The 27,919-nt window shown below is 41.4% G+C and overlaps 1 long non-coding RNA gene across 2 annotated transcripts in view; it reads left to right on the top strand.

The window, feature by feature from the left end:
* The first annotated feature begins 3,903 nt into the window (after positions 1-3,903).
* LOC106004794 overlaps positions 3,904-27,919 on the top strand; it is a 96,746-nt gene continuing 72,730 nt past the window's right edge. For both annotated transcript variants that reach the window (XR_006606451.1, XR_001177843.2), the window contains exons 1-2: positions 3,904-4,347; positions 26,508-26,635. This is a non-coding gene — a long non-coding RNA (uncharacterized LOC106004794). The remainder of the gene's footprint in view (positions 4,348-26,507; positions 26,636-27,919) is intronic.

Here is a 27,919-nt window from a genome sequence, read left to right as displayed (position 1 = left end):
GCTTTAATTTACGATAAGTATTTCAGACATTCAAAAGATGTACATGGTAATATAACGAGTACCAAAACACTTGATTCCCAGATTAAGAATTAGAACATAATCAACACAGTTGAAGCCCTTGTGTATGCTTCCTCAAATGCATTCTTCATGCCCCTACCCCCACAGAAGCATCATCTTGACTTTATTATTCCAATGCATCTCTTTTACATGTTTACATATAATTACATATTAACTTGCCTTGAATAGTATGTATGTATTGTTCTGCATCTTTAAACATTTTACATAAATGGTATCATTTTGCATGAATTATTTTGCATCTTACTTTTTTCATTCAGAACTATGTATTTGTCCATGTTGATATATGTAACTCTGGTTCATTTTAACAGGGGTATGTTTTTCCAAAATACCCTCCATTTATTATCATTCTCCCTCCCAATGTAGGCATTTCATTTATTTCTGATATTTTTGTCTTTTTATATGTTATTAGAGCAAATGCAACAAAGTTGCTTATGCATGTTTCTTTGTGCTCCTGATGGGGAGTCTAAGGAAACTGTTTGGACAAATCATTGTGCCTGCCCAAATTCATATGTTGAAGCCCTGATGCCCAGTGTCTCAGCTCCTGACTGCATTGAGAGACAGGGCTTGCAAAGAAAAAATTAAGTTAAAATGAGGCTGGTAGGGTGGCGAGTAATCCAATCTGACCAGTGTGCTTATGAAAAGAGGGGCCTGGGACACACAGAGAACCCTGGAGACAGAAGCACTGAGGGTTGCGTGTGGGAAGAGTCCACAGAGGGTGGCTCTCTGAAAGCCAGGAGGTCGTTCTCCTCCTATTCATATCTCTAACCTCACCCATGATAAAAATCAAATGTGTCTTTTATAGTCTAAAGACAATAATTTTCTTTTCATTCTCTTGTTGATGCCTCCTAGTCTGTGGTATTTTGTTATGGCAGCTCGAGCAGACTGATACGCTCTCTTCGCATGACACCACTGGCTGGAGGGATGTTTGCAGGTTCAACTTTTTGAGCTAATGCCATGCACTCTCCAACATCCCTGACACACATCTAACTCCCACCACGGGGCCTATTCTAGGGGCACTGCCTCCCCAACATCAGAGGAGCATTGACATGGTATCTATGATTTTAATTTGCACTTGATTTTTGGTGAGATTGAACATCTTTCCTTGTGTTTCATTAGCCATTTGCAGTCAAATGCTCTACCACTGACCTATACCCCCTCTCATTAGCAATTTATGCTTTCTGTTTCTCTGTAAATGGCCTATATGTATATTTTTGCTTCTTTTTTTCTTGGATGGATATTTTTTAAATAATGGATGGGTGCTGTGTTCTATTAATGCCATCAGTTTAGATTTTTATATTCTCACTGATTTTTTAAAAAGATTTCTTTATTTGAGAGAGCAGGAGAGAGAGAGCATGCATGTGTGCAAGCTGGGGCCGGGGCTTTTAAGGACTTTCAAGGCCAGGAAGATAAGCTGCGTCGTCTTCTCTGTTTTAATAGCATCCAGTGCATAGTCTGTTGCTAGTTATGGTTGTGATCACATTTGTTTGGTAGATGCATGTTGAATTGTCTTTCTTTTCTAGACTGTGAGTTTCTTAATGACAAGGAGCGTGTCTTTATTTCTGCTCCCACAGTATAGGCCTGATTTGTATTTGTTGAATAAATAAATACAATAATAATATAATGTTATCATGAAGGAAAAGAATTTGTTTTATAAATCATAAATCACATCGCTCTCACTTCTGATATTTATATGCTTTTTTTCTGTTTCACTGAGAATGACTTGCCTTCCCAGCTGCATTGTGAGTTCACGTGGACAGAGGCTGTGTTTCATAGAGGATTGGTGCTGCTTTGCTCCGTAGCACGGTGTGAAGTATATTAAAAATCCCAGAAGGTATTGTTTGATTGATGAGAGACTAAATAAAATAATGTAGTATACATTTTTTATTTGTATCTTTTTATTAAAATAAAGGTATGACAATTAGTATTAATAATGTACCAGTTACTCGAATAAGGTGACATATGGGGACATATGTAAAAAGGTTTAAATGCAGAGGGACAGGCTCACACCCCCTTCATTGGAGCCAGTGCCGCATGGTTGCAGGTACTACGGTCAATCTCTGCCTTTCTTCAGTAACCCAGTCTCCTGGAGAGGCCCATTTTGACAATCTCAGCAGGTCTTGAAACTTCCTTCTCGTTTACTCACTAATTTTAATCTTTCTTTGCTTCTCAGAAATAGAAAAGCTAAGAAAACCACCTATCTTCACTCTTAATCTGAATATAATCTTTTTTCCAAGATGTATTTATTTATTTGAGAAAGAGAATGAGAGAGAGAGAAAGAGAGAGTGAGAGAGAGAGAGAGAGAGAGCAAATGTGGGTAGTGGCAAAGGGAGAGAGAGAAGCTCAAGCAGACTCCCTCCTGAGCATGGAGCCCTATGCAGGATTCGATCTCACGACCTTGAGATCATGACCTGAGCTGAAATCAAGAGTCAGACACCCAACCTACTGAGCCTCCCAGGTGCCCTGATCTGCACATAATCTTAAGAGTCCTCTTTGGTTTCTCTTTTTCTTTTTAGGAGAGATTGCCTTTCTTTCCACTGATCAAAAATGATTTGGGATGAAATCATTTAATAGCCAAATGTTTATTAGACTACGGTTTCTCAGCAGTTAAAAACAGTGCTTTGGACTGACAGTTGTCAAAGCGTGGTCCCCAGAGCGTCAGCATCACCGTCACTCAGGAACTTGTTGGAGATAGACATTCTCGGCCCCTATCAGACCTACTGACTCAGAAACTCTGGGGTGTAGCAGTCTGTGTCTTAATAAGCTCTCCAGGGGATTCTGATACATGCCAAAGTTTGAAAACCACTGCTTTAAACCTTCCGTTAAGGGTCTAAAAGGAATAAATACCTCCCTCCCCCATCTTTTCCTTCGTGATTATTTTAAAGACTTAAACAGCCCATGACTTCAAAACAAAGCAGTCATACAACTGTGTTAGGGAAGGACGTGATTAGGTCATATAGTAGCCAGAAAGACAGAGCAGAACAGTTACTACGAGGAAAAGAACTCCAAGACCAGAAGTTGGCTTCTGTTCACGTCCTGCTACCATTCTGTTGTGTGACCTTGAGCGTGCTACTGAACTTCCCCGCAGTTCCGATGCCTCATCTGTAACTCTGAGATTCTGGCAGTGCCTCTCTTATGGGGAGGGTTGTTGCTGGGAATGAAGGATTCATACTGATACGTGCTTGGAACAGTGTCTGGCATGCAATGAGTGCTCTGTTAAGTGATTGCTCAATCCAATAAATGAACTTGAAGCCGATGGGTTTCATAATCTGGGATAGTCCCCTACAAGGGGGACACAGAGCAGGTAGGTGGAGCAAGTCACACCCCATGCGGAGTGCCTTTTGCTACTGCCTGCTGGTGGTGACAGCCTGGGTATGAGGCCAGAGCTGTTCTCCCAGCTGTGGAGGGACAGAACTGGATCACCAGGGACTGCAGCGTACAGGAAATCTGTATATATTTAAGCAGGATTCACACTTGTGCCACTCTGAATCCTGGAGAGGGAGGCAGTAAGAAATGCAATGATCCTTCACCAGGATGTGGCAGGTGTCTGAGATCCCTGGGCCAAATCTTGGTTGTCAGAACTTCTGCATGTACTGCTTTAAAAAAAAAAAAAAATCCATTCAACATGAACTAGGCACCAACATCCATTTCTGTTGGTTGCTGGTATATGCTCCATCACTTGGCAGATTTGATGTATTTTAACCTAGCTTTCAGCTTTCTGTAATCTCGCTTCATCAATCCTTCTCTGCTCAGGCATGTCTGCCTTCATTTGGCAGACATGGCAGGTTTTTCATTTCCCCCATGTAAATGACTTGTTTATTACAGTAGGGGTCCCTGGTCTTTGGAAACAGCTTATAGATATCCTCACACAGAGCTGAGAAAGGGCTTCATGAATAATAATGCCCGAGTAAACCTGAGATGAGCTTGGACGTTGCCTCTTTGAAATTCATACATCATTCTAAGTGCCATCATTTAAATAGAATATGTGGAAGGCTTCCTGGGAAGGCTGGGTCTGAAATATGCTTTCTTTACAAAACTTATCATTTCAGCACGAAACAAACAAACAGCAGAAAGCAAAGGTGGGAGTATGTGATTCCTGGTATGTGTTTTACTTGAGCATAAAATTTGTTTTTCTGATTGTACTGGGACTTTTCACAGCCCCATGGTTTTAACTTTTTAATTTGCATTTCTCTTTCTACCAAATGTTTCTCAGCTTCCTTTGGATTTTTGGGAAAAAGCACAAAACTGAAGATGAGAAGACTGCCATCCAAGGTAAGTTATCGCTCAATTCCATTTATCTTGGGAGACAAAAGAGAATTATTAATGCATTTGTAGCATGGACTTCAGTTTCTGTCCAGACCGCAGCTCCTCGAACTTGGCTGTATGTGGGAATCACTTGGAGACTGTTAAAAATACGGGTGCCGGCGGGGCACCTGGGTGGCTCAGTGGGTTAAGCTTCTGCCTTGGGCTCAGGTCATGATCCCAGAGTCGCAGGCTTGAGTCCTGCATTGGGCTCCCCAATGCTTCTCCCCCTGCCCCTCCCTGCTCTTGTGCACTCGCTCTCTCTCTCTTTCTCTCTCAAATAAATAAATAAAATCTTAAAAAAAAAAAAAAATAAGAGAGGGGCACCTGCGTGGCTCAGTGGGTTAAAACCTCTGTCTTCAGTTCAGGTCGTGATCTCAGGGTCCTGGGATGGAGCCTTACATTGGGCTCTCTGCTCAGTGGGGAGCCTGCTCCCCTCACCTCTTGCCTCTCTGCCTACTTGTGATCTCTGTCAAATAAATAAGTAAAATCTTTAAAAAAAGAAAGAAAGAAAGAAAGAAAAGTGACACCTGGGACCCTTCCTGGGTGTTCTGGTCTGGGTGTGTCCTGGACACTGATTTTCTATTGAAGATACCCAGGTGATTCTAACATGCGGGAAGGTTTGAGAATGACAGGTGCACATCGTGTCAACTACATAGATTTGGAGATACCCAGCCATGCATAGAAAACGTCATATGACCCAGCCAAAGTCTATTTAAATGTGAACCGAGTGGCCTCTGAAGACAGAACCCATCCTGAAGTAGGAATGAGCCAGGCATACTCGGGTATGAAAGCTGGGAATTGTGCTTCTGGGTATATTCACTCTGCTCTGTCCCCTCCCTACTGTTATGGTTGCAGATCGCAGATGGAGGGAGAGAGAGGACTGAGTGGAAGTGGAAGTGCTTTTCCAGTAAAAGCTCTGCACAGCACTGGGGTCCTGCAGAAGTGGTCACAGAGTGTGACATAATGACACAGGGGAGGTGGACTCCTCTGCCTTGTCAACACACTATACAGCAAATCAGGCCTAGAGGCGGGAAGGCAGTGGGACCCAGGACCCAGTGAGCCAGAGTGACCTCCCGCAGCGCCCTGCGTGATCGGTAGTGATGGGCTGTGAGGGGTCAGGAGAGGGCTGCACCTCGTGGTACGCACAGCAGGTACTGCGTCTGGCAGAAATGATGAAATGATGGGAGGACGGCAGATTTGTCAGAGCATTGAGGTCACAGACATGGGCAGGGAACAAGGTAACTAACATTGGCTTTTCATACTCTTGGTGTCTATCCACCAGCAGGTGAGGGCTGGGGACTGAGCACAGTTCATCTGTGTAAGTAAGGATGTGAAGATACAGCTGTACTGTTAAACAGAGAAAATCAGAATTCTACCTTCCTGACCATCTTGACTTAGCTGCCCTAAAGAACGGTTGGACATTAATAGGATGCCCTTGGTCTGAATTGAGAAAGTAGCTACGTAAGAAGGTTTTGGCCATTGCTGTGGAGCTGTTGTTAAAGTAATTGTTCATTAAATCCTTCAGTAGTCCTCCTAAGGCCCCATGTAATTTATGGGATTTATCAATTATCCAATTATCCAATTTATCCAATTATCAAAGGAATTTATCAATTCCTTTTGGAATTCAAGAGCGAGTCTATCCTCGAATAATCGGTATGCTTCCATTTATGAGGTAGTAAGAACTGTGCAACCCTTTGCATTTCCCGCCCTCCGCCCCTCCTCAGCCATCAAGAATTTCAAACCAAACACAGTGCTTTCTTGCAATAAATACAACCTCTGCTGTTAATAAGATCGAGTCCTTCTCATTAGGGCTTTGCTGTGGTTTAATAACTTTCTCTATATGTGTCTTGTTTTAAACCACACAAAATATTTTTAAAACAAACAGGGTGGGGCGCCTGCATGGCTCTGTCAGTTAAGCATCTGCCTTCGGCTCAGGTCATGATCTCAGGGTCCTGGGATGTAGCTCCGCCCCGCCTTCCGTTTCCCTACTCAGCAGGAACCTGCTTTACCCCTTCCCTCTGCTCTCCCTCATACCCCCTGCTTGTGTTCTCTCTGTTTTTCTCTTTCAAATAAATAGAATTTTTTTAAAAAAGAAGCAAAGGAAAAACATGAAACTCTGAATTAATAGATTTTTATTTGTAAGTCTTTTTTATAGCTTTATTGTGGCATAATATATACACTAAATTGAACATATTTAAAGTGTAATATTTGTACATTTTGACATAATATATACCCCTGAAACCATTACCGTGATTGGGCTGATGAGCTATTTATCATCCGCCAAAGGTCTCCTCGTGTTCCTTGGTCATCTCTCCCCCAGCTCTCCCTGTCCCTAGGCAACTGCTTTTGCTTTTTGCTACTGTAGGTCAGTTTCCATGTTTTAGAGTCATACACAAGTTGATTCAAACATTACGTTCCTTTTCTTGTCTGAATTCTTTTCCTCGGCGTAATTACTTTGAAATTCATTCATCTTATTGGATGCATTAATAGTTTATATTTATTGCTAAGTAATATTCTGTTGAACATATACATCTGTAATTGTTTCTGTTCAGGGGTTGAAAAACATTTGGGTTACCTCCAGTTCTAGTTACTACACACAAGCTGCAAAAAACATTCATGAGCACATCTTTGTGTGGACATATGCTTTCACTCATCTCGAGGAAACAAATGTAATGGCTAGGTTATATGGTATGGGCACAGGTAGTTTTTTAGAAACTGCTGCCATGTTTTGAGAAGTGAGTGTACCATTTTACATCCCTATCAGCAGCATAGGAAAGTTCCAGTTGCTCCACATTCTCCCCAACACTTGGTATGATCAGTATTTTAAATTTTAGCCATCCTAATGGGTAAGTAGTCATATCTCACTTGGGTTTTGGCTTGTATTTCCCTAATGACTAATGATGCTGAACATCTGTTCTTGTGTTTATGTGCAGTCCGTATATGTTTGGTGAGATGACTGGGAATCTTTAGCTAATCTTCAAAACTTGAGTCGTTTGCTTTCTCATGATTGTGTTTTGAGGTTCTTTATATATTCTTGGACGTAAGTCCTTTATTATATATGTTATTTGAAAAGTATTTTCTTTTTTTTTTTTAAGATTTTATTTATTTATTTGACAGACAGAGATCACAGGTAGGCAGAGAGGCAGGCAGAGAGAGAGAAGGGAGGAAGCAGGCTCCCTGCTGAGCAGAGAGCCCGATGTGGGGCTTGATCCCAGGACCCTGGGATCACGACCTGAGCCAAAGGCAGAGGCTTTAACCCACTGAACCACCCAGGCGTCCCAAAAAGTATTATCTTATAGACTGTGACTAGTTATCTCGTAGACTCTGATGGTTAAGTTCACCATTTAAAGCACTCCAGCACCATCCAGGCTTGTGGGACTGTGAGAAGTGGTGTTCAGAATTACCACTCTGAGACTCTGCAACATCCTTGGGCATCCTTCTGCCTTGTGGTTGGATTCGCTGAGTATCCTGGGTGGGTGTAACTGGCCCCAGTTCATCCTCTTGCAAGCCTCGCTTTGCCTCCCCCTCCTCCAGCCTCTGCACACAACTGTTATTGAGATATGGATACCTGCTCATTGAAAAGACCTTTATTTGCTAAAATAGCACTCGTTACTCTATTTTTTAAAAAAATTTATTTATTTGAGAGAGAGAGAGAGAGAGTGCAGGGGGAAGGGTCAGAAGGAGAGCAGAGAGAGAGAGATTCTCAAGCAGATTCCGTGCTTAGTGCAGAGCCCATTGTGGGGCTTGATCTTATGACCCTGGGATCAGGACCTGAAACCAAGAGATCCATGCCTAACCCACTGCACCACCCAGGCACCCCAGTACTCCACTAATCTTTTATTTATTTTTTTTAAAGATTTTATTTATTTATTTGACAGAGATCACAAGTAGGCAGAGAGGCAGGCAGAGAGAGAGGAGGAAGCAGGCTCCCCGACAAGCAGAGAGCCCAATGTGGGACTCGATCCCAGGACCCTGAGATCGTGACCTGAGCCGAAGACAGAGCCTTTAACCCACTGAGCCACATAGGCGCCCCATTTTTTAAAAAAAGATTTTATTTATTTATTTATTTGACAGATAGAGATCACCAGAGAGACAGGTAGAGAGAGAGAGAGGAGGAAGCAGGCACCCTGCTAAGCAGAGAGCCAATGTGGGGCTCTATCCCAGGACCCTGGGATCATGACTTGAGACAAAGGCAGAGGCTTTAATCCACTGAGCCACCCAGGTGTCCCTCCACTAATCTTTTTTTTTTTTTTTTTTAAAGATTTTATTTATTTGACAGAGAGAGACACAGCAAGAGAGTGAGCAGAAGCAGGGGGAGGGGCAGGCAGAGGGTGAAGGAGAAGCAGTCTTCTCGCTGAGCAGGGAGCCCGATGTGGGGCTTGATCCCAAGACCCTGGGATTGTGACCTGAGCCAAAGGCAGATGCGTAACGATGAAGCCACCCAGTCGACCCCCACTCCACTAATCTTTGATCTGCTTCACATACAGGAGATTGGAAGAACCTCATCTTTTTCTCCAGGGACTAAAATCTGGCTCTGCTGGGGTCGGGGGAGAAGGAGAACCTAACAGTCTACCTCTTGTATTTAGGTTGAATCAACTGAAATTACCGCTTTTTTTGTTGGTCAGAGAGTATCCAACTGTGGGTGTATTTGTATTTGGTTGCCAGAACAAAATAACAAAAATCTGGATGGCTTAAACAGCAGAAATTTACTGTCTCCCAGCTCTGGAGGCTCAAAGTCTGAGATCAAGGTGTCAGCAGCCTTGGTTGTATCTGAGGGCCATGAGGGAGAGTCTGCACAGACCTTTTTCCTAGTTTCCAGTGTTTGGTTGGGAGTTGTTGGCTTTCCTTGGCCTTTAGATGCATCACCCCAAAGTCTGCCTTTATCTTCACATGGTGTTCTCCTTGTATGTGTGTCTCTGTGTCTGAATTTCTCCTTTTTATAGGGATACCGATCATATAGGGTTAGGACTCACCCTAACAACCTCATTTTAATTAATTATATCTGCAAAGACGCTATTTCCAAATAAGGTCATCTTCTGACATACTGAGGGTAAGGGCTTCATCATATGAATTTTGGGGGAATATAGCTCAACCCATAACAATAGGCAATTGCATATAGCTCAGTCTAACAGAAACTTTCAATCGATGAACTTGGTTTTTTGCTCCTGACTTCCTTACACATTCGTCTTTGGATTGGTTCCTCCTATTTCTAAATTTTCCAAGATACCTTGGAGTCAGAGTGGTTATGTCTCATTACTTTTCTCATCTCTCCATCTCAGAGGTACTTAGAGTTGACTTTTCTTCTCTAGGTCTGTTATGCCATTTGACATTCATCCAATGAACTCTTTATTGAAGTTGAGTTGTTGCTTTAAAGTCTTTGGCTTTAGCTTAGTCAGAGATTTTTGGGGAGTGTAAAGATCTGCTCTGCAGGTCTCCTGTATTTAGAACAGGAGTTTAGTGTCAAGACAATAGAATTTGGACTCAGAACACTTGGGTTTGGGCCATGACTCTACTATTTACTAGTCTTATGAAACTGGACAAATTGGAGGCTCGGTTTCCTCATCTGCACAATATGAAAACAATGTTGCTTGGTGTCTAAATAAATCGTGGACAAAAACATGGGGGGTAATTTTCATGAACATAATTTGTGTATGGTAAGGCTTTATCTAACCATTAATTATAACAACAAAAAGAATTATATTGCTGCTGTGGAGAACTACAAAATTAACAGCAAACATGCACTGAGAGTTTACTTCTCAGTTAGTTCTTAGCCTCTTTATACATTGACTCATTTAATCATCACAGCTGCTATTTCAAGTAGTTAACCATTTAGGCTCCACTAGAGGGAGGAGGAAACTGAGGCACAGAGGGGATGTGTATTAATCCTCTTTAAAAATCCCCTGCTCTGCATAAGACCCAGACAAAGCATTTGTCACTTTCTCCCTCCGCAGAACACTCTCCCCAACTCTCTTGTCTCACACTTCCTTTGCTGTCAGAGAAGGTAATTTCTCTCTTCTTCATTTATTGTTTTCTTTTCTTCTGTATCTCATGAGAACTCCCACTGCCCTGCATTCTCTCTCATTCTATATCATGCCACTTTCCTCTATTTGTAGGTTCAGTTTCTTACCCATCCAGAAAAGTAGAGGAGTCTAAGAAAAACAGGAAAACCGCTCAGACTGTTGTCTCTTTTATCTACCTTTAATTGGAGTCATCCCTTTTTGTGTCAGATAGCACTCGAAGTGTACCTAGACTCGATTCACATTTCTTCTTAACTCCTGCCATCTAGGTTCTCATCTCTCCAGTCCAAACACAGTATGGAAGCAAATCTCCCTGAATTTCCTTCTGTTCTATCTTCCTTCCTCTCTTACCCTTCTCTGCCTGTATGAGACTTCTGGTGGTGTCCATCTGAGTGAAATCACGTAGTCCTGAGCTCGCTCTTTGTAGCTAGTACTTTTTTTTTTTTTAAAGATTTTTAATTTATTTATTTGACAGACAGAGATCACGAGTAGACAGAGAGGCAGGCAGAGAGAGGGAAGCAGCCTCCCCGCTGAGCAGAGAGCCTGATGCGGGGCCTGATCCCAGGACCCTGGGATCATGACCTAAGCCGGAGGCAGAGGCCTTAACCCACTGAGCCACCCAGGTACCCCTGTAGCTCGTACTTTTCAGGTTTGATCCACTTGCCTTCCTTCCTACCTGGACCACTTGATCTCCTCTGTTTCTCTATTTCACTTTGAGAAATATTTCTGTTTCCTCTCTTTCACTTGGCGAAATTATCACTACTTGATACCATATTATATGTGAATATTTTCTTTTCTGTCTGACATCAGTTGTCTTCTTTCTTCAGCTTGTCTAACTCCATGGCCAGTATTTTTATAAGAGGCAGGGACTGGTGGGATAGAATGAAATCTAAGTCAACTGTTTGTTTCTTTCTTTCTAGAAATAGACTGTTGCTTTGACCACATCTTTTTGGCTTTTGAAAAATTACTTGAGGGCTTCTTTGTATTTTCTCAGTGGTACAACTAGTGGTTTTGGAGGTGACAGGAATACTACAGAGAGCGTGGGAGGAGAAATAGACTGACAAGATGGGAATGAATGAAGGCATTAGTGATGTCTCCTTTCTTGTGGAATGGAGTCAGGCCAAATCTGGTGAAGGAATAAGTTCTAAATGGGTTGAAATGTTGAATCTTGGATATCAGCATGGATTGGAGTCAAGAAACTCTGCCATAGGGTAGGTGAGTGATGGCAGGTGAAAATGAGAGAGGTCTAGACTGGCGATAGGCAAGATAAGCAGTGGTTGATTCTGGAGCTTCTTAATGGGTAGAGGACCTGAGATTTGGGGTTCGATGAGGTACGGGGTTAAGAGAAAGAGAGGAGTCAAGGATTGGTGTCATTTACTAACAAGGAAGGAGCGGAGTAAATCCCACAATGTGGTTTTAGAGGTGATGTTTGAAGTAGTGAGATGAGATGTTTTGCACAGGCTAGCAGATGTAGAAGAAACAGTCTTTTTTGGCTGGAAGAGTTCCCTCCTCTAGATTTAAAAGCTTTCTCTTGGTGTGAATTTTCTGACGGATAAAAAGCTCTGTAAACTGGGTGAAATGAGTGGCGGCATGGGATGGTTGGCAAGGCTTCACACATCCATCACACACACAGGATTTTTCCTGTGCTCATTTCCTAATCAAAGATGGCAAATTATTTCATGTTGCCTGCCAAAGTAGAAAAAATAGTCCTCATTCACAATTCCATGTGCCATGTGTGGAATACTAATAAATCAATATGATTTACTATAAAATATTTAATAGAAGTACATTTTCATCACTGATTCTAATAAAAGTCATACAAAGATTTGATCAATATTGATGATATCATTTCTAATTTGTTTTACCATATAAAGCTGTTCTTTTCTGTTGGGAACAAAGCAAAGTTATTTCTGACTGGATAGAATTTGTAGTAGAGCAAAGATATCAAGAAAAAATTAGTTACCGAAAAACATGATCAAATACATGATCAAATAAAAATTTTATTCTTTAAAATTTATAAAAAGGATTAGGTTATAATTTTGAGATGTGCAGATGCTACAACCTCAATCTGCAGATAATACAGTGAGCATTGATGTCAACTCAGCTTAAATTCAAATGCATGTAAAAGCTACTTTGGTCTTTATTTTTTGAAACTTAAGCTTTTTTATGGCTTTAAAACTAAATTTGTTGTTTTGGGGTGTCTGGCTCAGTACGCTAAATATCCAGCTCTTGTTCTCAGTTCAGGTCTTGATCTCAGGGTCATGAGTTCAAGCCCTGCACTGGGTTCCATATTGGGCGTGGAGCCTACTTAAAAATTAATCAATTAATTAATCCTTTAAAATGGTTAATCCATAAAATTGATAGATATTTATTAAATACCTACTATGTGTCAGACTCTGGGTTAAATGCTGAGTACACTTAAGTGATGGGAATGAACTAAGTCAAGGCTTCATGGAGATTACATGATTGTTTTGGTTTCAGACATAAAGATGAAACAAATCTCAAATAATTTGAAATGCTTACAGATTTCAATAATTTATTTGTTTGATATGTTTTACATGTTGGGAAATAATTTCTTATGTTTACCTATATTTTTTTGACTGATTGATCTATCACTTAAAATGTTTCTTTGCAGAAAGTAATGCACAATGAATTGGTTTAAAGCACACAACGCGTGAGGATTTATCTCTGTTTTACAAAATTCTAGCTAGCAACTCACAATTATTTCAATCCTGTATGTCTTCTCTTTCCTCTTTTGTAACTACTAAATTAGAAAATTCAACTGGACAGTCAGTATAATTAAAAAAAATCAAATAAAGTTCATTTTGGTTTCTTTGAACAAAATTTTAGGGTGCCAGTAAAATCATTCAAGAAGCCAATATTAAAATAGTCACAACTCTCAAGCTCAAAATCAAATTAGGACCCCAAACCAAATGGAAAGGTTTGAGATGGGTTTTAAAATTAATGATGTGGGCGCCTGTGTGGCTCAGTCATTAAGGGTCTGCCTCCTGCTCAGGTCATGATCCCACGGTCCTGCGATCAAGTCCCACATGGGGCTCCTTGCTCGGCAGGAAGCCTGATTCTCCCCCACCCACTCCCCCTACTTGCGCTCCCTCTCTTGCTGTGTGTCTCTGTCAAATAAATAAAAATAAAATATTTTTAAAAAATAAAAAAATAAAAGTCATGAGGTATGGTGACTAACATAACACAATAAAAAAAAAATAAACCAACAAACATAAAGTCATCTGTAAGTAAACTGTAGAACAGCACACTTGGTTGAATAGAGAACTACACAGAATAAGATTTCCAACAACATGCACATTCAGCTCTATATCAAATGATCAGGGTCATGCTTAGGCGAGGTACACAGCATACACTGTTGTGTGGCACAACGCCATATGCAGTATTGTCAGATGTCATTATACTCATAGACTTAGTGTCATCTGATTCATTATGCGATTTTATATTCTCCACAGAAAAACTAAGGCATCTCCAAGTTCATTATAATAAAACTCAAGTGGAAATTCAAATTAATAAAAACCCCAACCTTTAAAAATTCATTTTCTTCTCAAAATTTAATTGGAATATCAGATGAGATTATTAAAGGAAAACATTAATTTGAAAATCTCTTCTATGATCATATCACCAAATGAACCCTAACACATATGTATGTTTGTATCTGTGGATACAGACGTGGACACACACACACACACACACACACACACACACTTAACCATTCCTACTTGATGTGTATCAAGAGAGAGGTGCTTCTACATTCCTTATGTCCATATGTTCTCCCCTCCCCCACAGGATGAATTTCTGATGATGAATAAGAAATTTACTTTGAGGTATTTTCCGATGTAGAATAAACTATTCAATGGCCTCTAAATTGGTGTAACTTGGGCCATCTTGCTTGGTTAGAATGTACAGCGGGTTCTTTAGGACTCAGAGAGTGAATCACTGATTCTTGTCAGAGGGTGAAGGCCTGACAGCTTCTGCTGGTGGAGTGAAATCATGTCTCAGGTCTAAGAGTATCACACTTGGGGTCAGGAGCCCTCACTTGGAGTTCTAGTTCTGCCACCTTCTCAATGTGTGAAACCCAAGCTTCCCCAGACTTGACTAACTTTTGAGTATAAAATTAGGTTGTTATCAATGGTCTGATTTCACTTTCTTCTCACCTGACTTAAAAAAGAACTCATAATCCTAAAATAAATCCCTTTCTTGAGGTATCTCATGCCTTTAGCAACTGTCAATTGGAGTTGTTCCTCCAGAAAGCCCCTCTAGATGGATCCACATACACATGTAAGCCTCCTTGAACATAATGGAACGGAATTTTCTGCCTTTGTACTTGTACTCTCTAGCTACTAGGTTTTGCGTGTTAAATGGAATTCTCTGAATCCAATGGAATTTTCATATCTGCAGGAATCTCTCAATGCAGATACTTAACACTATAACCCTTCTCTGGCAAAGCTAAACCAAAGGCAAGGCCAGGCTCCATTTTCTTTGACAGTGGTGGTTGAGATGCGCATGTTGCACCAGTCAGGGGCAGAAAGACAGCTATTCATCCCTGAATGGCACCAGATAAGTAAGAGATAGTCTGAAATTTCTGCTGGGGTTTTCAATGAGAAACCTCCTACATCTGTCTAATTTTCTGTCTGTGACACTTTGCAACAACTTGTGGCCAGACTCTCTATGCCAAAGTCTAGCGGCTTGACTTTTAGTTCAGAAAAAGAGTGCTTAAACGTGGTAGCAGTATATGCATCTCCTATGTTAAGGTGGTCCAAAGGCACACACTTTTAGTTATTATCATCTGCTTCTAGCACTAGCTCTCCTTACTTCTCCTCCCCGCCTGCTCCCCTCCCCCAGCCAACCCCAATGAAAAGATCTTACATTATTCTCTTGGACGAGACAGCTCTTCCTCCCAAACTTCCATGTCTCAGGCAGCACCTACAACTTAGGCAAAATTATTTCCCTCCACTTCAGATAGATTGACCTCTTTAAGAGCCATTCCTGTCTAGTCACCCCAGGATCAGTGCAGAACAGTGGAACCCTAGGAGATTTACTCAGAAATTAAGTATTTATCCACATCCAGAAAGAATCTCAGACATTTCAAGAGTGATGAGTCTTAAACATGCACTAAGACTGTCAACTTTGGTGTGAAGTGCTGTAAAAGAAATTATTGAGCTAGGAGGCTGATTGGACCACACAGAGTTTTGTCCTGGCCCACTGTCTGACAGACCTTACCTCCCAAATAATAGCTGACTCTGAGATGCGGAATGCTCTTTGTAAGACTTTCATGCCTCGGCCAGTGCTCCTCCCCCAGCTGTCTCTGTGACTCGTTTAGCTCACAAAGTCCAGGAACAACACTTATCCATCTATATCTGTTAACAATCAAAAAAATGGGCAGAAGATATGAACAGACACTTCTCCAATGAAGACATACAAATGGCTATCAGACACATGAAAAAATGTTCATCATCACTAGCCATAACGGAGATTCAAATTAAAACCACATTGAGATACCACCTTACACCAGTTAGAATGGCCAAAATTAGCAAGACAGGAAACAACATGTGTTGGAGGGGATGTGGAGAAAGGGGAACCCTCTTCCACTGTTGGTGGGAATGCAAATTGGTGCAGCCACTTTGGAAAACAGTGTGGAGATTCCTCAAGAAATTAAAAATAGAGCTTCCCTATGACCCTGCAATTGCCCTACTGGGTATTTACCCCAAAGATACAGATGTAGTGAAAAGAAGGGCCATCTGTACCCCAATGTTTATAGCAGCAATGGCCACGGTCGCCATGGAAAGAACCAAGATGCCCTTCAGTGGATGAATGATAAGGAAGATGTGGTCCATATACACTATGGAGTATTATGCCTCCATCAGAAAGGATGAATACCCAACTTTTGTAGCAAATGGACGGGACTGGAAGAGATTATGTTGAGTGAAATAAGTCAAGCAGAGGGAGTCAATTATCATATGGTTTCACTTATTTGTGGAGCATAACAAATAGCATGGAGGACAAGGGGAGTTAGAGAGGAGAAGGGAGTTGAGGGAAATTGGAAGGGGAGGTGAACCATGAGAGACTATGGACTCTGAAAAACAACCTGAGGGGTTTGAAGGGGTAGGGGCGGGGGGAGGTTGGGGGAACCAGGTGGTGGGTATTGGAGAGGGCACAGATTGCATGGAGCACTGGGTGTGGTGCAAAAACCATGAATACTGTTATGCTGAAAATAAATTTAAAAAAATTAAAAAAAATCAGTCAGTGAACTTGCTCCATAGCTGAATATTACTTGGCTTGCCAAATTATGAAAACAGAAATCCCCATTGTTAGTCTGATGCTATTACCAATCAAACGCTTTAAAGCCCCCAGTAAGGGGGTAGGAAAACATTAGAGGGAGGATAAAAATGGCAGTGGGGCCCCAGATAGTATCCGGCAAATGGGGAAAGTTAGTTGGATTGGCCACAACAGTGGCCAATTAGACAGCATCACCTGCCTGTACTGACTTTTGTCTCACAAACTTTTACTCCTTTCCTTTTTTTCTTTCACTGTTAACTAGCCCAGGAAATAGTAACATCATCTCTGTTCCTCTTCCCCCAGTAACACGGAATTTAAGGCCTTGTTGACTTAGGGGCCAGATCTAAATGTCCTTCAATCTAAGGGCTTAAGATTTCTCCCATATTCCATGAACTTCTGATGTAGCAGAAATTTCCCCTCATATCATCCCATTCTGAAAACATCTCTCTGACCAACATCTTTTCCTTTTAAGCCTATTTTCTCCCACCAATCTGTTAGATCTTCTGTAAAATGAGATGACACTCATTTCTGAGCAGGAATTCTTTGTATGTGCTTACTCACTTTCCCTCTCCAGAGCTTCCTTTCTAATAACCTCTGCTCATCAAAGAATATTTGCATCTTCATCTTCCCACCCACTCTTATGTCTCACAGCATAAATGATGTCAGATTCACTCATTCTGCCAACTATTGCAAATCAATAGGAGTCCTACCATTCCCCTCCCAAATTACCTGAAACTGCTTGCAGCTGGAGTCAATCGTATTTTTCCTACCCTCTTCTGCCAGTTAAAAACCCCCAAATCTGTCAGAGACACACTTTTCTTTAGGATCTTCAAATGGTAGGTACTCCGGCTTGCTTCCTTTTCCTGTCATAATACAACCTACAATTCAAATATTTTCGTGATGCATTTTGTTCCAACTTTCTTTTCCATAATAATAGATCTTGACAGGCAATTTCTGTTTACTTTCTTCCTATTAAGGTTTCCATTTCACCTAGACCACAATTTCCCAAGACTAAAATCCAAAATCTTAAAAAGTGATTTAGATTACATTAGGTTTCCTGGAAACTCTGTTCTTGTTCAACACATTCGTGAACTAATGTTAGACTTTCTCTGCCTAGAAGCCTGCAAAAAAGGTGCCTTCACCTTGCTTCTCCAACACCCAGGGCTTCAAACCCCTCTGGTGACTGATTAGAGTAACCCCAAGCTTGCCCCGAGTTGTCTAGGACTTTGGGAAATGGCATCTCAGCTGGATAGAAACACTTTTCCTCCTGACTGGGGTGGTAGCCTCGGGACCCTTGGGCCCTGCAACCTCATGATGCACACCGTGGCTTGCGTGGCCAGGTACGGTGGGGAGTGGCAACAATAACATGTCTCAGGGAGAAAGCTTCTTTCACATCCAGCTGAACACCATCTTTCTCTTTGACCAAAACACAATCCATTTTGTACTGTTGGTTTCTTTCTCCTGGTCATTGTACTGTGACTGAGCCACTACTAAATTTTGCCTCTTCACTTTGGATGAAAGCTCCAGAATCTCATGATTATCTTAGAGTTATAAATCTCAGGAGGTTCTCCAAGACACCCTGCTTGAAATTTAGGATCTCATCCTTTCTTAAATGGGTCTGATTCAAGACTCTTTTTTTTTTTTTTTAAAGATTTTATTTATTTATTTGACAGAGATCACAAGTAGGCAGAGAGGCGGGTGGGGGCGGGGAAGCACTGAGCAGAGAGCCTGTTGTGGGGCTCCATCCCAGGACCCTGGGACCACGACCTAAGCTGAAGGCAGAGGCTTTAACCCACTAAGCCACCCAGGTGCCCCTGGTTCAAGACTTAAAGAAAGATGGTCCCAGACAAGGTGGTAAGATTTCCTTTTGCCCTCTTATATTTTGTTCAAGGGACCAAACTCTCCTCTGAGTGCCCAACCTGCGGAGGTACCTCTTCTTTTCATAAGCTTTATGCTTTAGCATCGTCGATGATGCACACCTGTGGAATCGGTATAGATTTTCATTTCTGCAAAAAGCATAATCTCTAACAGCCCTTTATTTTTCCTTTATAATTCATCTAAAATGGCCGTACGCTCTGCTGTGTCATGGAAGGCTTTGATGAGGGCACACATCATCTCTGGCCACTGTTGCACCACAGCCAGCAGCCATTTGTCCTTCTCTGAACATGCCCTGATTTCTATTTGCATTTCTCTCATGGTTTCCTCTGGTACTTCTGCTCTCACATAATGTCGTTTCTACCAGCGTTGCCACGAAGGGCCAAGTTCTTCCTATTGGAACCATAGTCTCACGGCTAGATGCCGCTGCTCCAGGGAACTCATCCAGCCCTGCTGTCTGATTGTGTTGACATCTCCTGTCCGGGAAGCCTGGGCCACCTGAATGGCTACTGCTGAAGTCAGTTGTGCATGCTAGAGAGCAGTCCCTGTGGTGGTTTTAGTTTCTGCATCATTGTGAAGGGGATTTGGGGGGGAAAAAAAGCTATTTACAAAGTGAAGAGGTTTGCTTCTCCAAATACGTGAAGCATTTAGGTATAGGGTCTATATTAGTTTGCTTGGGCTGCTCTAACAACCACAGTCTGGGTGACTCAAAAAACAGAGCTTTATTTTCATGCAGTTCTAGAAGCTTGGAGTCTAGAAATCAAGATGTTGGCAGGGCTGGTTGTTTCCCTCCGGGGACTGTGAGGGGAGGCTCTGCTCCAGCCTCTTTCCTTGGCTTGCAGATGGTCGTCTTCTCTCTGTATCTCTTCACATTGTCTTCCCTTTGTGTGCATCTCTGTGTCCAAATCCTACTCCCCCTTTTAAGAAAGATTGATTGATTTTATTTTTTTTCAAGAATTTTATTTATGTATTTGATAGACAGAGATCACAAGTAGGCAGGAGAGGCAGGCAGAGAGAGGAGGAAGCAGGCTCTCTGCTGAGCAGAGAGTCCAATGCGGAGCTCGATCCCAGGACCCTGAGATCATAACCTGAGCCAAAGGCAGAGGCTTTCACTCACTGAGCCACCCAGGCGCTCCTGATTTATTTATTTTGAGAGGAGAGAGAGAGAGAGAGCACCAGGCTGCTATGGGTGGGGAGGGATATAAGGAGAGGGAGAGAGTCCCAAGCACAGAGCCCGATGCAGAGCTCAATCTCACGATCCTGAGATAATAACCTGAGCCAAAACCGAAGTCAGATGCCCCCATATTTCTTGTTTTCATAAGGACACAAGTCATATTGGGTTTGAGCCCAACCTAATGACCTAACTTTAACTGGGTTATCTCTATAAAGACCCTTTGCCAATGAAGTCACCTTCTAAAGTCCTGGGCATTAGAACTTCAACATAGAAGTTTTTTGGGGAGGGACACAATTCAACCCATAATAGGGTCTATGTCCTAGTGCCTTTCGGTTCATACTATAGGCAATCATAAATATATATACACTTCTGAACCCTAATCATGGGCAGGATTAAAGTGGGTTTTTTTCCTCCACAGGAATTTTATTCACACTTAGTAAATATAACTTGTATGGCCTGGCTTGATCCTCCCACAGTGAAGCCAGTGTGTTGAACATATCCAAGTATTCCCTCTGATTACTAGAAAAAGATGATTAATACACAAGGTTAGGACCTTGAGAATTTACAGAAACAACAAAGATGGACATGATTAAGTGTCAGCATAAATAGCATAACTACTAAAGGAGGGAACCTCTCAGGAAAAAACAAATATGCATGAGGAAAAACATTTTGAGAGAGGTGGGTTTGAGCTTCGGAAGACAGATAAGATGTAAACTGTTGTGGAAGGAGCTGATGGTGGAGACCGTTCCAGACAAAAAACTTACTCACAAACCCTCTTAGAGTTTCCGGGGACTAGATTGTCAGGAGACTCGTGTGGATGCAGTCAGCTTTTCCTTTAGTGTTTGAGAGGAGAGGGGTGTGCAAGGTGCGATGGGATTGTGAAGGCTCTGCTATTTCTCCCGGAGATTACAGAGGACAACCGAATGTTTCTGAGGACAGAAGTGACATGATGGGGAAATGTTTGGGGGACAGACAACTGAGTGTGGAGGGCACGCAGTGTGGGGAGGTGGGGAGATGACCCCCGGGAGGGGTGGGTGGAGGCTGACATAAAGGGGAGGAAGGCAGACTAATGTCTTCTGAGCCTATAACCATCAAGCATGTTTACAAAGTCATGATGATAGTCACACTGGATGTTGATAGGATATAGATTATAAAGATCTGTATTGGGCAGTTGGGGAAGTGTGTGTGTGTGTGTGTGGTTAGAGAGGCAATGATGCAAAAGAGCTTAGATAGGAAATTAAGAGGTAGTGATGAAAAGGAAGTCTCAGAAATTCCTGATGTAATTATATTAATTAGTAGAATGGAGGAAACTATCAAAATATTTAACTGAGTCTTTTGCACTAAAAGTAGTTGCCTATAAGGAACAGGCAACAGTGGGGGTGTGGGGGTGTGCAAGTGGGGGTACGTGAGGGAGGAGAGGCAGATCAAGGGGCTCTTTTGTAAAACAAAAGGAACTCATAGAGCTACTTGAGTCTCTAAAATGTGTCTACAAGTAACTTTGATAAAATTAAAGATTAAATTCAGAAAGAAATGGTAATAACAATAGTGAGTTGTTTTTGTCTATCAGATTGGAAAAGTTTTAAAACATTGACAGTTTTTCTAAAAGGCTGCTTGGTAATGCATATTAAATATTTAAGCTATATACTTTTTTAAAAAGATTTTTTATTCATTTATTTGGCAGGTAGAGATCACAAGTAGGCAGAGAGGCAGGGAGAGAGAGAGAGAGGAGGAAGCAGGCTCCCCACTGAGCAGAGAGCAGGATGCGGGGCTCAATCCCAGGACCTTGGGATCATGACTGGAGCCTAAGGCAGAGGCTTTAACCCACTGAGCCACCCAGGTGCCCCTAAGCTATATACTTTTTTCCCCCTCTCAGAACCCCTGGTTCTGGAAATTGACCCTAAAGAGTACAGTACAATTGCAGGTATTTACCCTGAAGATACAGATGTAGTGAAAAGAAGGGCCATCTGTACCCCAATGTTTTTATAGCAGCAATGGTCACAGTCGCCAAACTGGAAAGAACCAAGATGCCCTTCAACGGACGAATGGATAAGGAAAATGTGGTCCATATACACTATGGAGTATTATGCCTCCATCAGAAAGGATGAATACCCAACTTTTGTAGCAACATGGACGGGACTGGAAGAGATTATGTTGAGTGAAATAAGTCAGGCAGAGAGAGTCATTTATTATATGGTGTCACTTATTTGTGGAGCATAACAAATAGCATGGAGGACAAGGGGAGTTAGAGAGGAGAAGGGAGTTGAGGGAAATTGGAAGGGGAGGTGAACCATGAGAGACTATGGACTCTGAAAAACAACCTGAGGGTCTTGAAGGGGCGGGTGTGGGAGGTTGGGGGAACCAGGTGGTGGATAATGGGGAGGCATGTATTGCATGGAGCACTGGGTATGGTGCAAAAACAATGAATACTGTTACGCTGAAAAGAAATTAAAAAAAAAGTACAGTACAGCTATGTTCAAAAGTATGATTAAATCTATTCTACCATAAGCATCCATGCCAGCTGTCATTTCTGAGCCTTTTCATGTGCCTGGCTCTAAGCGGTCAGCAACTGATTTAATCCCAGTGACAGCTCAGGTACTTAGATCTTGGAGATGGCAATAGCTCTCTCTTGTTCATGCTCTCCTCTTCTTCTCTTTTTTTTTCTTCCCTGCTCACTTACTCTCCTCTCCCCTCTTCCTCCACTGTCTTTTCCTATATGGTAGGAGCACCAGGATAGCTCCCATCTAGCATGAAGTCTTCCATTCATTTAACATCTGTGATTAGATTCAAGTCAAGAAATAGAAAGGGAAAGGAAAGCTCCCTTTTGTCTACAGACTATGTTCTGTAATATTGCTTTATTTCTTTTTTTTTTTTTAAAGTAAAGACAGTATTTTTTCCCTCTTCTTCTCAATTGGTGAGAACTTGAGGTGGAGGACAGTGGGTGATCAGCCAGACAAATCTCCAAACGTTCATGTTGTAGAAAGTTTTAGTAATGAATGAGGCTACAGACTAAAAGAGGACAGTAAGAAAACATGCCGGATTGGAAAGATCAATGTGGACCCATAACTTTTTAAGGAAACAGATATTCTAGCTAAAAAAGTGGCCCGTGGCAATAATAGTTTCAACAGTAGCCATTGTGCTCATCATGATTCTCATGTGTCTAGTGCCAGATTTTCATGTTTTGTTTTTATCCACTAAAAGAACTAGATTTTCTTTAAAAGTAGCTGATTCCCAAGTCTTGGCACGAAAATTCAGATGGGTCTAGAACATCTTGTTGTTGCTAGAAAGCAAGGATGCTTTCAGTGTGTCAACCCACTAGTCAAAGCATATCAGGAACAGATTTAAATGTATTTAGCTTGGGAAGCAAGGAAGAATACACTCCAGGGGAACCATCTGCATCTGGGTAAAAGGGATTCAGAGGGGCTTATTAGAAGATTTGTGCTCATGCTGAGTGATTTTTATAAAGAGATTGGGGAAGCAGGGACCATCCCTGGACTGGATAATGTCAAGAAGCTGGGAGAAGTTGACTGATTCACTATCTCCGTAATGTCTTTCAGAAGGTAGGAGGAATGAAGCTAGGCTGGTAATTTCATTGGTAAGAAAATAAAAGTCACTCAGAAATATTTTTTTCTCCAGTTGCATTATGACTTTAATTATGTTAGAAATTGTTCAACATATCTTGATATTCACTTTCTCAAAAATATTCAAGGCAGTGCTAAAAGAATAAAGCAACCAACTTAAAAAAGGTCTCCTAGTGGCCATGTTGAGACAGTATGAGCAACAAATAGAGAATGATAATTATAATCATTAAGTCTATGAGGTCACTAAATACTCAAAATTAAAGGCTATGCATTAAAATGTAGCTATAATAAAAATATAAATATGATAGAATATATTTAATTTTTACTGACTATAATACCCACAGACAGACATTTAGTACCTACATGTTAAGAAATGTCAGCCATCCAAACATTAACACATCAGTTCTCAGAAAACAATCCATGTCAAAAGTTTGAAACCTATATGAAAGGCAGGCACTTAAAAATCTCATGATGTATCAAGTAAACCTTTATTATAAAAAGGTACTCTGCATAATGCCCCAAGGCTTAGGTTGAAATTATAGTGCTGTATGCCAATCAGGACCCTTGGCTAACCAAGATCAGTGGCAAAATTCCAGAAGCTGTCATATCAGCTGATCTGAGAAGGTATTCTTCTTCTGTGACTGCTAAAATTACTTCAGCCTCGGGAAACTTGGATAAAACATAAAAACAAAAATCCTAGGGAGGAAGAAGCATAAGACTGTATGATGAAATTAAAATTCATCTTGATTTGAGCATCTTTATTACCAGTTTAAATGAAAGTATAATAAAAGTAATTTAAAGCTTTATTTTATTTTTTGTATTTTGTTGGATTTTTTCCGAAAGCTATGAAATATTTATAATCATGATTTTAATTAAACTGTTTAGAACATTTTATTAGATAAGCTCATAACCAATTAATAAGTTTGGGGAAATTTAATTTGTTAGATTCCAAGTCCAGACATTCATTATGAAGATACCATGTGAAAACGTAGAATAGTGACTGCTTACTCCTTAACGAGAATGTTATCTTATTTTTTACTGAAATATAATGGACACACAATGTTACATTAGTTTCAAGTGTACAACATAGTGATTCGACAAGTCTATATGTTATGCTATGCTGACCACAAGTGTAGCTCCCATCTGTAGAAGGTTAATCCTTTAATGAAATTGTACAATTAACAAGTTAAGCTTTATGTAATAGTAATGAATATTCTGATTTACGTACAGATTATTTTCAGACGTCTGAAAGTCTACCAACAGAACAGAGGTGAGGTTATAAGAGAACTCAAAAGCAAGGTGTTGAAGAACGTTTCATGTCTTATCTTTTAAGATGTTTCTAGAAAAAAGCTTCTTTGAGAACAGTTGTTCATCTACATCCCCTGAGAACCCTGTGATTCCATGGTCTTCACCATAAATAATTAGGTTAGAAGAGATGATGTTTATTTCCCTTGGCTTTTTCCTAATGATCACAAAATGGTGCCCTCAGGATCAGGCAGGTGGCCAGGAAGATTATACTCAGAACTGTTCGTAGAAGAGTACAAGTTTAAGTCAACTCCCTCAGTCAGGATTATCCCATCCACCACTCCATTATGGCTCTCTTTATATGGAAATCATACATTGCAATGCCTGAAACTTCCCAATCCCAACATGAGTTCCCAAGCAACATCTCCATTTGTGAATTAATGGACAAATCTCTTGCCATTGTGGTCTCTTTGGTTAGGAATGTAAGGGAGGTTGGGAAAGGACGAATTTATGTCTGTTACTGCCTCTCTGAAAAAACTTGGGCCATTTAATAAGAAAGACAAGAAAAATGGATATTGGGTGACCGGTAGTTGTGTCTGCCACAGGAGTGATTAATTGTCCCAACCAGGTATCCAATTGGGAAAAAGAAAAGAAAAATGGTGCATGAAGGGAAAAATCCCTGGAGCAATGTACTCTGCTGTGGACCAGGCAAATAGAGCGTTTGGACACAGAAAGATGCTATGTTTTGTGATTTGGGGTGGGCCCGTGGCAGATAGAGTCATCAGTTGTGCACTCTCAGAGCCCTTGACCTTATCTACAATCAGCAATTTCCCTTCTTCTAGGCTCTCACACTTCCCTGATCTCAGAGCAAGCAAAGACCTGCTGTCCGTTGAAGCATCCTTGCAGCCTGTCCTGTGGACCCCATCGATTTCGTCTCTACTGCATCCCTGTCTTTCTGTGTGCCTTTCACTCCGTTTCTCCATCTCTCCTGTCCCCTGAGTACAAATGCACTCAGCCATTTGTACACTTCCCTTTGTAAAATATGAAACCTCATTCCTGATGTGAATCCGCCCATATTTTTTTCCATTATTCTATATTAAACACCTCAGTGTTGTGGCTCATCCCCAGTTTCCTTTTCCTTTCCTGCTCTCAGAATTTGGAGTTTCCCATTTCACACATTATTAAATTGGCTCCTTGGACGACATTCTAGATTTCTTCCTATTCACATGTAGTTGCTTTAAAAAACTTGTATTATCAACAGCCAGCTTCCTTTGGTAAGAGATAGTCTTGACCTTGTGTTCTTCCTAAAGGCCTTTCTTCCATAATTACTTTCTTACTAGCTTTTCTCTCTTCCCCAACCTGTGAATTTTCTGAGGACTCTTTCCCCCAACTCTTACCCTCCCTTCTATCTTGAGAGAAAAAGCAGAGGAGTATTTCCCTGAGTCTTTATTCTCTGGGTTAAGTGCTGGCCACACATGCACATCCCACTCCCTTGAATTTCCTCTGTTCTAACTCCACATTTGGAGTTGCTGTGGGAGATTTCCATTTCAAAGTCCCACCACCATTTAAAGCTGAGTTCATCTCCTGCAAAACCTCTTTCCCTTCCCGTTGCTTCCATCTCCAACAGGGTGGCACCATGTTTTCTAGCACGAACCCTGGAATCAAACAGAAAGACTGCTCTGACACTGACCTGCCCGGGGCCTTTGGACCCATTATGTAACCTCTCTATGTCTCTTTTCTTCCCTCCAAAATGAGACCACCAACCTCAGAGGGCCTGGCACTTATTGAGTAGTTATTAGCTGTTTTACAAATATTTAGTTCTTTCCTCGAAAGCAAATGGGAGGGCTATACTCCTTGGCCTCATGGAACTCTGGTGGGTTGTGTAACTTGCTGTGGCCCAAAATGTGAGTAGAAGTGACAAATATCATTTCTCACTAGATCCATCAAAAGCTGTGATCCCTTTCCCTCTGCTGCAACAACCAGCCATGTTCCTCTGGTGACTTCTGGATCATTCTGGTGTCTCTGACGTGGGGCAGAGCCATACCAGTCTTTTATGGATCTGTAAGGTTAGTGAGAAATAAGCCTTTGTTGCTTGAAGCCACTGGAATTTAGGGCTGTTTTGATACTGCAACATCCCAGAGCTTATACTGACTGTTCTAAGAACACGACAGCAGGAGCTTACAGCTAAGTGGAGAAGACAAACACTGCAGAACAATTATGCAAGGCTTTCTGCCTGTGATAGCTCTTGCCTTGTTTTGTCTTCACATTTCAGCCTCCCATACTGTCAAATGCTATTAGTTCTCTGACACGAAGCTTCCCCTTTTCGTTGCCATGAAAAAATCTTTGTTTTGCTTGAGAGACTCTCAAATGCAAGCATGCATCGAAATCACCTAGAGGGCTAGTTAAACCACAGATAGCTGGTTTTAGCCCCAGACATTCTGATTCAGTAGGTCTTGGGTGGGGCCAAGAATTGCTTTTTTAACAAGCTCCCAGATGATGCCATGCTGCCATGTTGGGGACCATGCTTCTAGAACCACTGTTTTACTGGTTGTGGTTTTTAAGGATATGGGGGCATCCTCAATTTTTCAGTCTTTGTATGCCCACTAGTTAATGTTAGGTTTGACTTTAGTCTTCAAGGGAAATGTTTATGTAATACCAGGAAGGGAAAGAATTTTGGGGACCACTTGGAAAGGAAAAACACTGAGTCAGGGGTAGTGACATTCAGATCCCCAGGGGGCTTTGTGGACAGCAAAGCAAGGCAGGCAAGATCCTCAAGCTGGACTTTGAGTCCGTGGAGCAATTCAACACTGATTTTATTGATTAGTGATGGGACCACATTGATCTGCTAAGAGCTGATCCCAGCAGAAAAAAAATGGTATTCAGTCCTCCCCGGAGCATCAAACTCCTACATCCAGTTGTCTGCTCACATGGAAGTTTCCACCCTTCCAGAATTGGGTCCAGATGAAAAGTAAATATGTGGTATAGAGTGAAACATGTTGATCTAGGTTGATACAGGTTTGTCCCTTTTTCTTGGGACAAGACAGAAGACAAGACAATTTTCACTTAAAGTGCAGATAAAAATCAACTGTGTCTCATATGTCCAAGTCTTCTCCTGCCATTCCTTTTGGAGAACTAAGCTCTTTAATGAATGCTCTTTAACGGATGCTCTTTAACGAATAGCTTCTTTTCCTTCTAAAGTTTGTGGCCCTTTGAGGAAAAATAAGAATAACTAATTTTTTTCTACATCCCAGACACCATGCCAAAACCTTTCATTACTCATTATCTTATTAAATCCTAACTTGAACCCTTTGGTGTAAGTATTGCTATTCTCATTTTTTTTTTTTTTAATA

This window comes from Mustela putorius, unplaced genomic scaffold (genome assembly GCF_011764305.1).
Source record: "Mustela putorius furo isolate JIRA1106 unplaced genomic scaffold, ASM1176430v1.1 tig00000281_pilon_pilon_pilon, whole genome shotgun sequence".
Taxonomy (NCBI): domain Eukaryota; kingdom Metazoa; phylum Chordata; class Mammalia; order Carnivora; family Mustelidae; genus Mustela; species Mustela putorius.
This window is presented reverse-complemented; position numbering and strand designations above follow the sequence as displayed.